The 13545-nt window shown below is 44.4% G+C and overlaps 1 long non-coding RNA gene across 1 annotated transcript; it reads right to left on the reverse strand.

Annotated features, from left to right (window-relative positions):
* Positions 1 to 5778: 5778 nt before the first annotated feature.
* On the reverse strand, positions 5779 to 9282 carry LOC104867219. Its single transcript, XR_781704.1, has 4 exons — positions 8852 to 9282; positions 7244 to 7423; positions 6815 to 6920; positions 5779 to 5910 (listed from the first exon to the last, which is right to left on the reverse strand). It is a non-coding gene; the product is annotated as an uncharacterized LOC104867219 (long non-coding RNA).
* Positions 9283 to 13545: the final 4263 nt, after the last annotated feature.

The following is a 13545-nucleotide window of genomic DNA, read 5'->3' on the forward strand; positions in this document are numbered from 1 at the left end:
GAAACTGTAACTTTCAGGAATTCCACAAAGGAAACACTCTACCTGCTCAACTGGAGAAGCTTAACACATATGGAGTTACTAGAGTTAACGGTACTTACAACCAATACTCATGATCCCCACACTGATGGCCTTGTTATTAAATCTGTTTGGTTCTTCTTTCTACCACTTGCAGCAGAAAGGAGGCCCCCAGTGCCTTTGTCCTACCTGGGACTCCAACAGACTGAGGGAGTCTCTTGTTCCATACCATGTTGGGGTGGCCGAAATTGAAACCGGATTCCCGTTCTGCACTCGGCAGGGCGTCATTCAGGCACCAGCTGCTGTTAATTGGCTGAAACTACCCTACCCAGCTGGGTCCCATGAGTAACAGCTGAATACTCAAAACGCTTTTGTTGGTTATAAAAAAGGTGAAAACGAAGCCAATTTTAAAGGAAAATAAACATCTGTTGAATATGGTAATGAACAATATACATGCTTGCTTTGGTGTTATTTTAAACTAAAAATTAATTATAGCAGAAGACATTTGGTTTAATGTAACACATGAAATAGTATCATCTCCCTCAAATACACACTCAAGAAAAAAATTTTTTTAAATAAAATTTGTGAGAAAAAGCTGCTAGGGAAGATTGCTTCTTCCAATTATTCTTCTTAAACCCTAGATAAAGAGAATGTGAAAATTATTTCTTTCTATATTATCCATAATCATTAAATATGTGTTGGATTTTATTTTGTATACCTAATTTTCCTCAAAGTCAGTGCTTTAAGAACAGATTTTGCAACAAAATTTACCTGGCTCAAACTAGCTCATTATATTTGAGATCGTTTTTGCAGCCAATAGTTTTATATTACCTGGGGACCTGGAGTCCGAAGGGACTCCGACATTTACTAATTTATCTTGCTTCTTTGCAACATGTAGTTCTTGGCTACAGACGAGTTCAGACTGAGACTACAGACAGTTCAGGCTGCTTCGCAAGCCCCCGGAAGGCACCAGCACATTAGTCTCTGAAACACCTTCAGGACTCCGAGAAGTTGCGTAAATCTCACATTTGGCCCTTTAAGCCCATCTCTTTGCACTTGCACAGTTGCCTGGTGCCTCGTTCAACCTGGATTCAATCTCAGGTGCCCTACCTAGGGCAACTAGAAACCTTGTCCGTGCTTTTGCCGGGTGTCTTCCGTCTCTCTCCACCCGCTGGCCCCATGGCTCCCCAGCGGCTCCCACGATAGTAGCCTCCAGGGCCGCAGCGAATGCCTCCTTTGCGGGAAGCCTCTTTACAGCCCTGTGGCCGCTTGCCCTGGTCTGCTGGGCCATGCCTGTCCTCTGCACAATTACTAAGATCAGTCCTTCGACCTGCAGCCATGTCTTGGCTTACATAACACATTATCTGCTCCCCTTATTTATAAGTTAGGAGGAATCTGGTGGTTTCTCAGAATCTCCCAGCACACCTGCCCCACACACCAATGCACTGATCGGACACTGGACACAGATGCTCAGGACAGAGTCCTTGGGAACTGGACAATGAGACAGTGGCCAGGAACCCCACGTGACTGCTGAGTGCCTAATACGTGGCAAACCCAGTTGTGCTGAATGTGTAATAGATATTACCTACCACAAAAACTTAGTATGAAAAATAACGCAAAATAATTTGTTGATGGTGTTTATTCTGAGTCTAGAGGTACAGCTCACTGGTAGAGTGTGTGCTCATCCTGTACAAGATCCTGGATTCTCTCCCCACCACTGAAAATAATAATGATGACAATAATTCAACACTTAAATTGTATTTGAGTCAACTGGCTTAAATAAATTAGATTTGTTAAAGTTAATATTACAGTGGACCCTCGAGTTATAACTGGCCTGACATAGAAACAACTTAGGTTGTGACCGAAATTTTAGTTTTAACTTATGACCAAAGTCTTGAAAGACCAGAATGCTGGCTGCTTGTGCTTCCAGACAGTCTCAGAGACAAGTTCAACCCTTAAAGAGTTCTGGAAGGAACACGACTGCATCCTTTCCTGTGTGAAGTTAAATGAGAAATCCTGGGCCAATGTCTCTGTAAGGACACCAAGATCTGCCTGTGTATAGGAGGGAGACTTTGAAGACTGTGTAGAGGAGCCCAAGTCTTCCACTGACCAACTGGAGTTGCAACCAGCAAATAAATTGAGTTCATAAGTCAAGGGTCCACTGTATAGCCAAGCATGGTGGTGCACACTTGTAATCCCAGATCTCAGGGTGGCTAAGGCCAAATGACTGTAAGCTCCAGCCTAGCCTAGGAAAATTAATAATTTAATGAGGCCCTATCTCAAAGTTAAAATTTAAAAAGTTGTGGATATAGCTTAGCACAAAGGCCCTGGGTTCCATTCCCAGTACACACACACACACACACACAAATAATATATTAAAATTAAAATTTATTATTAAAATTATTGTACTTTATAATTGGAATATGATTTGTCTCCCCAAAAACTTGTGTTGGAATTTAATTTCCAAATGCATATTTAAATGGTGGAAACTTAGTCTGACTATGATTCACAGTGAGGCCTTTGGGAAATGATTCAAATTAGATAAGGTCATTAGATAAGGTCGTAGAATTAGATTAAGTGGAAGTAACATGAATGAATCCTTATCAGAGGGAGGAGCCCAGGAACACGCTCAAGCTGCCTGTCCTTGCTATGTGATGTCCTGAGCCATCTCAGGGCTCTGCCGGCAAGAGAGTTACCAGACATGGCCCTGCCAGAACCACAAGCCAAAATAAATCTCTTTAATTTATGAAGCACACAGCCTCTGGTATTTCATAATAGTAACAAAACTGCACTGATTCAGTACTAGATAACTTTGAATTCCATACTGCTTGCATGATCCTTCTGGGGGGGTGTATGGGGGGTGATGTTCTAATCCAGTAACTCTTTCCCAGGAGTGGGTCTGCTTTCCTTTTCCTTCCACACATTAACATCAGCCTGCCAGAGGGTGAAAACTGAAAATTTATGGGTTACTCCCCGCAGCACTTTCCCAGTGACCGTGGCCACTGTCAAGTAAAGGGATCCAGGGTGGACGAAGCACTGTTCTCTGGTCTGCAGCCTTGGGTTTAGACTCAGCACTGCACCCCTTTGAGTTAAGTGAAAACCCCAACCTTAAGGGACTTCACATCTCCCCTCTGTTAAAACAAACAAAGGCGCAGAGCTAGGTGACCACAGGAGGTTTGCTTCTCACTCATGAGACACTTGACACGGCAAGTAGCCAGCCCCCGCATGACCTCTACAGAAGGATCTTCCTGGTGTCCTGTGCCCATGGCCACATCACTCCCATCTTTGACTCCTCTTCACATGGCCATCCCTCTGTCTGAATGTGTCCCTCAGCCTTACTAGATTAGGAGCCACTGTAATGACCTCATCATAAGTCCATCGCATCTGCCAAGACCCTGTTTCCAAACAAGGTCACATTCACAGACAGGAGGGGGTTAGGGTTTCAACCTAGCTTTTGTGGGTCACAATTCAACCTATAACAAGTCTGTAGCCTGCAAGCTCACCATAACAGGACAGGAGACAGCCAAGGCTACTGTAGATGCTTTTAAGGAAAGGCCTGGCCATGGCTTCTTTCCCTCTTCCCCATCTCCCATTGACCCAAGACTGGTACCTGATCCCACTAACTCCAAGGAAGGAGGGCAGATGTAGAAAATCACGTGAATATGCAGCGAGCATCTAGTCTCTGTGAATTGTTGCCAGAATTTAAGGACAAAAGCCCTAACAGACCAAGCTCAGCTGCCAATCCCATAATGCCAATCAAGAAGATGAACTGTGGTGGAGGGCAGGGAAGGAGCTTTCCTCAGCATGGCACTGCTAGTATTGCAGATAGGTAATTTAATTAGGTATCTTGTAGGCAGTCAGACAGGGCTGCCCTCAAGGAGCCAACACAGGAAGGAGCCAACATGGAGGACAATCAAGACACATTCACTGAAGGCCAGAATTGTAAAAAGAGAGAAACTACCACACCCTTGTGCTTCCCACTGGGATAAATATCAGTGATCGATATTCTAAATAGGTATGACTCACCTGGGGGGCAAAGGTCTTAACCCAGCCTTCCCAGGAAATAACCCCGACTCCCACCCTTAATGAAAATCCTTGTTCTCTATCTACCTGACTTGCTCCCCCATTTGACCCCCACTTAATCAATATTACCTGAGTGACTGTACTTGTAATCTTATTGGTTGGTCATGGTTTTGCCCCACCTCATGCCCACCTTGTAATTTTCCATTGGGTCTTACAGTTCTGTCCCACTTTGTACCCACCTCACCACATAGCTTGGCTGTATAAAACGCCTTGCAGAAGTGGGGTGGGTGGGCAGCCCACTTTCTAGTCCCCCTTCTGTCTCTTTTAGATACTTTCTTTCCCTCAATAAATTTTTCCTACTCTTAACCTCTGTTGTTTTTAGAATTCATTCTTTGATTTTAGAGAACATGAACTCCCATTTCAGCTATTTAGCAGGTTTGGGAGTCGCATCTCTTCCCGGTATATCACTAGGACAGACAAAGGTTGAAGATCCATTTTCAGGGGCTGGCAGAGGCTGTGGGATTTAATAGCAAAGGGGAGCAGAGGCCAGGGCCGGAGGTTCGCTAGCTGCTAGGATGCAGGCCGTAGGTAGTGCTGGGCATGTAGTGGTCAGGTTGATTGGTTCTCAGGACCAGTTCTGCGAGGTCCTGGGAAAGCCTCCATTGCTCCAGGGAGTAATTCAGTTCCCATCCAGAGATGGCAGCTCTGTCTTGGGGTGGGGGTGGCCTGGGTTCCCATTGAGGTGTGATACATGGGGCTTGCTTTTCCTGGAATCCACGGTGACTGAAGATCTAGGACAGAGACTGGAAGCTTCTAGCCATATTCGTGGACACTGTAAAAGCTGGCACTTGAGTTCCCAGCAAACTCCAAACTCAGTTACTGTTATCTTGGTGTCCTCAGGCTCCGAGGGGGATGAGATAGCCTAGATATGTTTGGAGCTAATAATCTTGTGTACAGACGCTGCAGGGGCCTGACCCATGGTTCTAAGGTAATTAGGAGATGTATACAAAAAAGGAAGGCAGAGTAAAAAGAAAATGTGTTATGTACATGTCCCAATCCTCCACAATGAAAGTAATCATTACACGCTGCAAACGTGTACTAATAAAAAGGTTTAAATTAATGTTTCAAAAATGAAGGTAGAGATGCCAAGCTCCATCCCACCTTCAGTTTCCCATTGGACACCTGTAGGTTTAACCTCTAGGTCCCCTGTCACACCAACACCATGTTCAGGAGTCCAGCCTTTACCCTTCAGGCAACAGGAGGCCCCACAACCTGAGGAGGAAGGCTGCAGGGGCAGAGCAACTAGTCCTAGTAGGGAGGATGAAAGGGCAGGAGCCACCTAGGAGACTGGGCCAGTTAGGATGCCCCAGAAATCTACAGTGTAGGTGAAGAAGACTTGCAGCGAGTCTGCACTGCTGAGAAAAGAGAGAAGGAAATAGCTTTGAACACCTCTGCAGATGGACGATCAGACGTCCCAAAAAAGAAAGGAGAAGGAACCATTATTCTGGTTTACAGCCCCTTAAATCCACACGTTAAAGGATTTCAGCCAAAGGAACACTGTTCCATCTTGGGAAAACTCATCTCAATAGTTTACAAAGCATCACAAAGCAAAGTCACAGATCAACCCAGTTCGTTAAAATTTCCAGTCTTGTAAACATAACTGAAGCTAATGCAGACTTCTCATGTTAGGAAGCCTGGAAAGGAGATGAAGGAGCGAAGTCAAACCAGAAATCTCTCTTCAGGGATTTTTTTCCCCTCTTTTTCAAGGGAATCACAGGGGGGAAAACGGATTTTGGAAAAATACACTGGAGGCTTCATATTTCCATTCTGGTGCTAGTTTTGTAAGTTCGTGCCAAAAGTGCAGCTCTGCTCCTGGAAGACAGAAAGGAAATGGCTGTGTGGCTGGCAGAGTTCACAGCAGATCCTAGGAGAGGGGTGACTTCCTGGAGTTCTGTGCTCCAGGCAGAAACTTCCTCCAGGACACCCACACCCGGCAAGACAGCAGCTCCGGAGGAGGAGGGAGCCCTGCCTTGCACGCACCTTCTCCACATCTTCTCAGAGAACAAGCCCACACAGTTGCCTGCTTCCCAATCCACCACCCACATTTAAAAGGAATCAACCTGTTCCTTACTGCTGAAAGGCTTTGGAAGCACCATAATGAAAGGCATGGGGCTCCCTGAGAGATCAGCCTGAGCATCCCTTGCAGGTGCAAAGCCTCCAGAGCAAGAGACACTCAGAGGCAATCTGCACAGGCCAGAGGGCTCTACCCAAGTTAAGAGAAGCTCAGCTCTGTGCGCAGTGGTCTCCCACTGGCGTGCATATTCTTTGTTACCCAGTCACTCTGGAATCCAGCACTCACTTCAGCAGCACAGTGCCCAAAGTGCAACAGTTTCCTCTGTTGTCCCTTTCCTTCCTGGAGGAAGTGCAGCGGGCTGGCCTCTGCTTAGTGAGACAAAGCTAACATCCCCTCCTCAGCCCATGAAATGCTATCTGCTAGACACACAGGGAACCCCAGACTCACTGCAGTGGGCAAGTTTAGGAACTTCAACAATGGACTCTTGATGTACTGAAAATGACATTTCAGCTACAGTGCCTGGCTCCTTTTTCTCCTCTCTTTCCTCCCCCACTCTCCCCTTCAAATCTTCTCTCTCCCCTTTGGCACAATTGGACTCCATCCTCCAGAGCAGTGTAAAATCAGGAGAAATAGGGGCAAATGCAACTCACAGCATCTTAGGGTCAAAGCAAATCAGAGGAGGGTAGCCAGGTAATCACTCACCTGACAAAGCAGATCCGGTCCTCCCCCTGAGAGCCCAGATTGTTCAAGGGTAAGAACTTCAATCTTTTTCAGGTGCCTTCCATCAACTCCAACACTGCAATGTCCCCTGTGGGTATTTGTTAAGTGGCTCATAACTAACAATGCTTTTGTGATGGCTCAGATGACTTGAATGCAGTTAATTAAAGAGCAAGAAAGGAAACCTCCCTTATCATGAGCTCAACCCCCGTGCATCTGCTGGAGAGAATAGGTCAGTGCTCCTCTCTAGCAGAGATTTGGAACAGATTGGAAATGCCCCATTAGGGTCCCTTCGCCTTCCCGAGCTGCAGAAGCTGTTAACATATTTTAGTCTCATACACACACACACACACACACACACACACACACACACACGCAAGGTTAATGATTTTCAAGATCTGCCTCAGAGCTCACCTGATTAAAGCCCTTCAGTGACTCCTCACTGCAAGGGAGAGGATACCTAAAACCTTGCAATCTTCCAGGTTTTTACATCAGCAGTTCTCAAACTTCTAAATCACAGGACTTATTAGCATGGGCATAGCTGACTGGTAGATGTGCCTAGTGTGAGTAAGGCCCGTGGTTCCTTCTCCAGCACTTTAAAAAAAAAAGGGAAAGAACTTATTGACATTTATAAAAGATATAGAGGCTCTCAAAGGATGTTTGTGTATGGGCTCTACCTATTGACATCTACCTTATTAGAAAACTGAACTGAAAACTTTGTGTTTTAATTATGACCTTTTAAAAAATAGTAATACGACACTTTTTTGTTTTGTTTAAACAATAATAAAACCATTATGTAAATGTAACTGACACAAGTAACAAATTAATGTAAATAACATAGTCATGGGACCCATTTTTCAAAAGTTGTTAGTGAAAAAGTGGTTTTGTTGCACATTTGTGCAAAACACTTTAGTGTCTGACTTAATAGAAGACAAGAGGATTTTTAGTCTGCCTTGAATCTGCTATGTTGTTTTGTAGATAAATCTGAAGAAAACTTGGCCTTGCAAGCATTTGGAAAAGGAAGGAATATTTACTGTTGACATTCTTTTTCAATTTAATACCAAATCTCAGCAGATGGTCATTTCTTAAAGATTAGTTGTAATGTGAAATCTGAAGCTGTATCAGTAACTTTTCCCAACTCAATTACTCTAAGGTTCATTGGATTTTCTTCTTCTTTGAAGAGTCTTCTTTGCGTACATGATTACATGCATTGGTCATTTGAAAAATATCATCTCACTGAGCTAGGCAGATCTTCCAAATGTTGTCTCACTGTATTTATACTTTATCCCAAATCACATTTGTTAATATCATCACCCACCTCCTCGGAAGTCTCTAATTGCTAGGAAACTATCAAAATAACCAGAACAGATACAAGTTTTCCAGAATTTTAGTTTTCATTTAGAAACTCAAGTTTTATTATTGACAGCAAATAATGTATTTCTTGGAGAGACACGCTCCCTCTGTTCATTTTTGAGAAAATGCCTCCCAGGTATTTAAGTCTGAAGAATCATTGTTTGATTCCTTGCCAGTCATTCTCTTAAGTAAAATTCCATGAAGAAAGAAGTTTAAGGACTAGGGATTTAGCCACCTGCCTCACACGTGCAAGTTCCTGAGTTCAATTCCCAGTACCAAAAAAAAAAAGAGAGAGAGAGAAAGAGGTTTAGCTCCCAACTAAAGTACATTTCCTTGAGATAACTGCTAAGTTTTGTACACAACAGAGCACCTTAGGTATACTTACCAACCATCCCATTTGCAGAAATTTTAGAGTTTTCAGAGTATTCCAATAAGAGATTTAATAAAAAGCAATCATTTTATAACTCAAGGATATTTTTAAGTGAACTTGGCATTTTTCTCTGCAAATATCAGTAGTGAAGACTGCAAGGATTCCTAGTCTAGCTTCTCTTCATGCTAAAGCCCCATTGTTTTTATCTACCATTTCTTTGCATTTAATAGTGAAATGTTGCAGTGATGAAAAACAGTGAATACAATCTTAGTGCTAACATGAAAATCAATTTGACTTACTCTCCCTGAAAAGGTCTCTAGTGACACTGGGGATCCACAGAGCTTCCTTTGAGAACTCCAGCCTTCCTGTGCTCTGATTCTGCTGGCCTTTCAGACTCCTCCCTCACCAGATGACCTCAGGCCACCCAAGGCCTGGACCAGGAGGTAAAGATTCAAGGACAAGCTGTTTATTTGCGAGATGAGCCCAGGAAATGCTGGAGAGTGGAAACCTGGTGCAATATGATGAGGAGAAAGAAACCAGTGCACGACCTGTGCAGAAGCAGGTTACCACTGCACTCAGGTGGAGCTCTGCAGGGCCAGGGCAGGATAGTTATGGCATGGATGAACATGCTCAAGGACCCGCAGGTGGAGAGTACAAATGCACGCTCTAAGGCAGACACAGCATTCCCTGGAAGGCAGAATGCCAGAGGACAGAGAGGGAGAAGCTGTTAGGTAAAAAAAAGCCGAAAACCAGGACCAGACCAGGACCATAACAAGACTTTCTTACGGGGAGGGTCTGCCAGGCTGTCTCCAAACAAAGGAGAGAAAAGCAACATGGCAGAACAGGGAGCTTCCTTTATAGGAGCAGGGTGGGGTAGAGTGATGCAGTGGCTAAGGATTGGGGGGGGCTTGTGACATCACTAGGAGGGGCTTGTGTCATCACTAGTTAGAACTATCTTAAGGCAAGAGAAATCTAACAGAAGCCACCAGCAGCATCTGTTCCTTTGCTTTCTCCAGGAACCCCAGTCTTCATTCATCATGGCCTGGGATATTCTCACAGGCTGGATCCGTCTAGTCCAAACTTCTTGTGCCCAACTCTCAACCTAGCCAATGCTACCTCACTTCTCAGATCTCGGACTAAAGGACACTTCCAGAGCAGCCATCCCTGAGCCCTACCATTCTAAAACAGTTGTCCCTGTGAGCCACTGAGACACAATAGTTCATTTTGGCTCATGTTTCAGTCCGCACTGGGCCAGCTCCAAAGAAGAAATAGAATGGCAGAGAAGCATGGCAGGCAGGAAGCTGAGAGAGGAAAAGGGGGAGCCAGGGAGGGAGATAAATCCCTTCAGTCACACTGACCCCACCTCCTAACTCCAAGCCAGCTGTAGCACCCCAATAATCCAATCATCTTCCACAAGCTCCACCTCTTATTGACTGCATGAGGCTTTGTGAGGACATCCAGCTCTAAACCATAAAACCCTGCCCCGGACACTGAGTATACACAGAGCTTTTCTTCTCAGAGCTTTTCTTCCCATGGTTTGTGATTACTTATTTGTGCTGTTCTGTAATGACTCTCCTCTTTCCTTCTAACCCAGTTATGGCTTGTGTCTTGATGTCCCCCCAGGCTTCATGAGGTCATAGGTGGGGGCTTTTTCAGAAGTGGCTGGATCGAAACTGCATGATGCTGGGATTTAGAGTGTGTGATTACTAAATCAGTCCACTTCGTGATTTGGCACCACCCTAATACCAGCAGCCTGGATACAATATAAGGGGCAGAAAGAAGGTTGTCTTGTCACTTGCTTACTTTTGCTGTCTTCTGCCTTCCATGAACTGTTTTCCTCTGCGATGCTCCTCTGTCATGACACCCTGCCTTGGAGCCAGCCAACTATGGACTGAAACCTCTAACAAACTGTGAGACAAATAAACCTTCCCGCCTTAACTTGGAGTGTCAGATATTTTGTCTCATGAATAAGAAAAAGTAACTAAGACACTCAACGGCTCTGTAGTAGGATAATGACTACTGGTCCACGATTCATTTCCCACTGTTTTATCTAGAACATACTTGGCACAAGGCAGGTGCTCAGGGAACACTTGTCAGATGATGAATTAGTGACAAGTTCAAAAATACATTAAAAGCACGAAGATGGAATTTTCAGTAGCAATTCAGAGCAATCATTCGGGGAAGTCCCGGCACTGCAGATTATTCCCCATATCAGGTAAAGATGAGGTCAAAATGCCCAAAGAAATCATAACCTTGGCCTATGAGGGATCATAGCTCGATGACAAAGCATAATGACCCAATCACAGTCCCCTCTGGCCTCTCTCGCCCCCTGAAGATCCTACTTACCTGCTAGAATGCTGATTTCATATGGAATCATGGACACATGTACCAAGAACAAGAAAGAAAAGAAACACCAAAAATGTTCAACTGTCCTTCCAATTCCAAGAGACATCACAGGCCATAATACTCTGTTACCATAGAAACAAGAATGAAACCCAAATGAAAAATGAATGATGTTTAAGAAAGAGAAGGCTAGGAATGATGGTACACATGTGTAATCCCAGCACTCTGGGAGACTGAGGCAAGAGGACTGCAAGTTGGAGCCCAGCCTGGACAACTTAGCATCTTTGTGAGACTCTGTCTCTAAATAAAAAATAGAAAAGGGCTGGGGATTTAGTTCAGTGGCACCACACCTGCCTCACAAGTGCAAGGTCCTGAGTTCAATGTCCAGTACCCCCCCCAAAAAAAGGGGAGGTGGGGCTAGGGATGTGGCTTGAGGCAAAGGCTCTGGGTTCACCCTCCGTACTGCAGAGAGGAGGCTTGGTAAGAAGGAACTTCCTTTTCAAGACTGCACACAAATTGCATTTTAACTTTCCACAGCAAGCTGCTAAGACACTGGGGACATGAGGGAGGGCAAGCGGGCACTGCTTATTTCCATTTTCAGACAAATAGTATAAATTTTTTTAAAAACCTTAACAAAAGAAACTTTACAAATAATCTCGTATCACATGACTCATGGCATTTATGCCTATTACAGTATTTAGATACTTTGTCAGTAGACTAAAAATCTACATAATCAAATTTAATTCTCTTATACTGCACTAAAACAACCGAGCTCCATGATGGACAGAAAGGTTCACAAACCTTCAGAGGTTATTAAATCTGTTGCAAGGAACATGCTAATTTTCTCGAAGCCTTTTTTCAAGCTCAGGCCTACAGGAAACTCAATCCCAAATTTAAATGCTCAAGTGCATGATCTCCTATGTGCTTTGAATAACGGTATCTGCTCTCAGAAAATCAAACAGAATTAGGAAAAGCAATTGCTCGCGGGGCTTTTCATTTTGTATTAGTGATGTGAGATCATTCATACGCCATGGCATTTTAACAGTCCAGCACTGTGGGATTAGAAACCTTTCCACAAATCCACTATAGAATGCAAAGTGTTCATTTTCTTCCTGTTACACAAGGTAAAGGGAATAGGTGTTCTAAATTGCAAGCAGCAGCAAGGTAAATGTGGTCACCCTTTGCTAAGTATAAACCAGAAATCTGAACCCTTTGTTCTCAGGCCTCAGCATCACTTGACTGTGGCCCAGCTCTGATCCCCAAGCTCCAGGGATCCACCATCCGGTGAAAATACATGTGTATTTATTTTCTTACAGAAGAGAGATAATATTTAATTTTAAGTAAGTACTTGCACAGTGTCAGAAATGTTGGGTTCATGTCAGGGAAGCCAAGTATCTAAAATAAAATAACTGATGCATCACAGAGAAGCAAACAAATAGAATAATGGAAATACAAATACAATAAATGACCAAACATAACCTCTGCTACTCAATCGTGGCAGAGTCACCTTTGCCTCTCCTAAACATCAAAAACCACTTTCTGATTTGTTCAGTTGTCTGAGGGCCCATACCCAGGGAGTGGCTTCCATAGGCAGACCATAGATAGCAGTCTCAGGCCTAAGGAAATGCCCAGGAGGGCACAAAAAGGCTGCGCCCACAGCCAGAGGCAGCCCCTGACTATACCAGATGCCAGAATCCCTGTCAGGGTCTGTGGCTTCAAGTACATATCTGCCCGCCTAAGAGCTGTGATGGATGAGCCCACATGTGGGAAACACAATGCAAGATGCCATGCAGGTCTGAAACTGGAGCCCACCGAATGTCAGTGGGTGGCAGAGGCCCCTTAAAAGAGCTCTGACAGCTCCCAGCAATCCACTGCACTTCTGGGGCATCATCCTGGCATCTGCCCCGTGCGCATTTAAGTCTCTGAGTAAATCTTTACAAGCTCAGACTCCCAACTCATAGACAGCACTTCCCCACTCCTACTAAAAGCCAGCCATTTGGTGATTCCATCCCTTTCCTCCTCAGTGGTCGTCTTCCTCATGAGTCCCTTGTTCCTAATATCCCTGCAGCCTGGCTCAGCTCTTGTGTGCTTCTCAGAAGCCAGCTTCACCACTGGGGAGGCACCATCTGGAGCTACCCTGCCACTAGGGGGAACTCAGAGACCCAAGGGGAGGGAATTCCATCCCACAAACCTATAACGTCAGCCCAGAAAGATTTCCAAGCCCCAAAAGGCTAATTTAACCCTCTCCCACCCCTACAATCAGCAGAGCTTTTAGCTCTTTTTAGTGTTAGAAGAACCAAAAAGGATCAAGATGTGATGTGTGTGTGCAGAGATACCCCACAATGAATATATTCATTTTGTATCATAAATATATTCTGATCAATTTTTTATTTTAAAAAATTCATAAATATGTAAGTGAAAAGAAGAAAAACCAAAATAGTCTCCAGAATCCAAGTGGTCCTGGTCAGAGCCTCACTCATGGCTCAGTTGCTGGTGCTGGCCACAGGCTAAACTCTGTGGTGAGCTTTTGATACACACTGATGGATCTGTTATAGCAATATTACGGGGGTGGATAAGCTGTGATGATTCCCATTCTACAGATAAGGAAATGCAGAGAGATGGGGAGACTGAAACACCAACAAAAAGCACA

Source organism: Fukomys damarensis, unplaced genomic scaffold, assembly GCF_012274545.1.
Source record: "Fukomys damarensis isolate Sample0158 unplaced genomic scaffold, DMR_v1.0_HiC HiC_scaffold_1, whole genome shotgun sequence".
Taxonomy (NCBI): domain Eukaryota; kingdom Metazoa; phylum Chordata; class Mammalia; order Rodentia; family Bathyergidae; genus Fukomys; species Fukomys damarensis.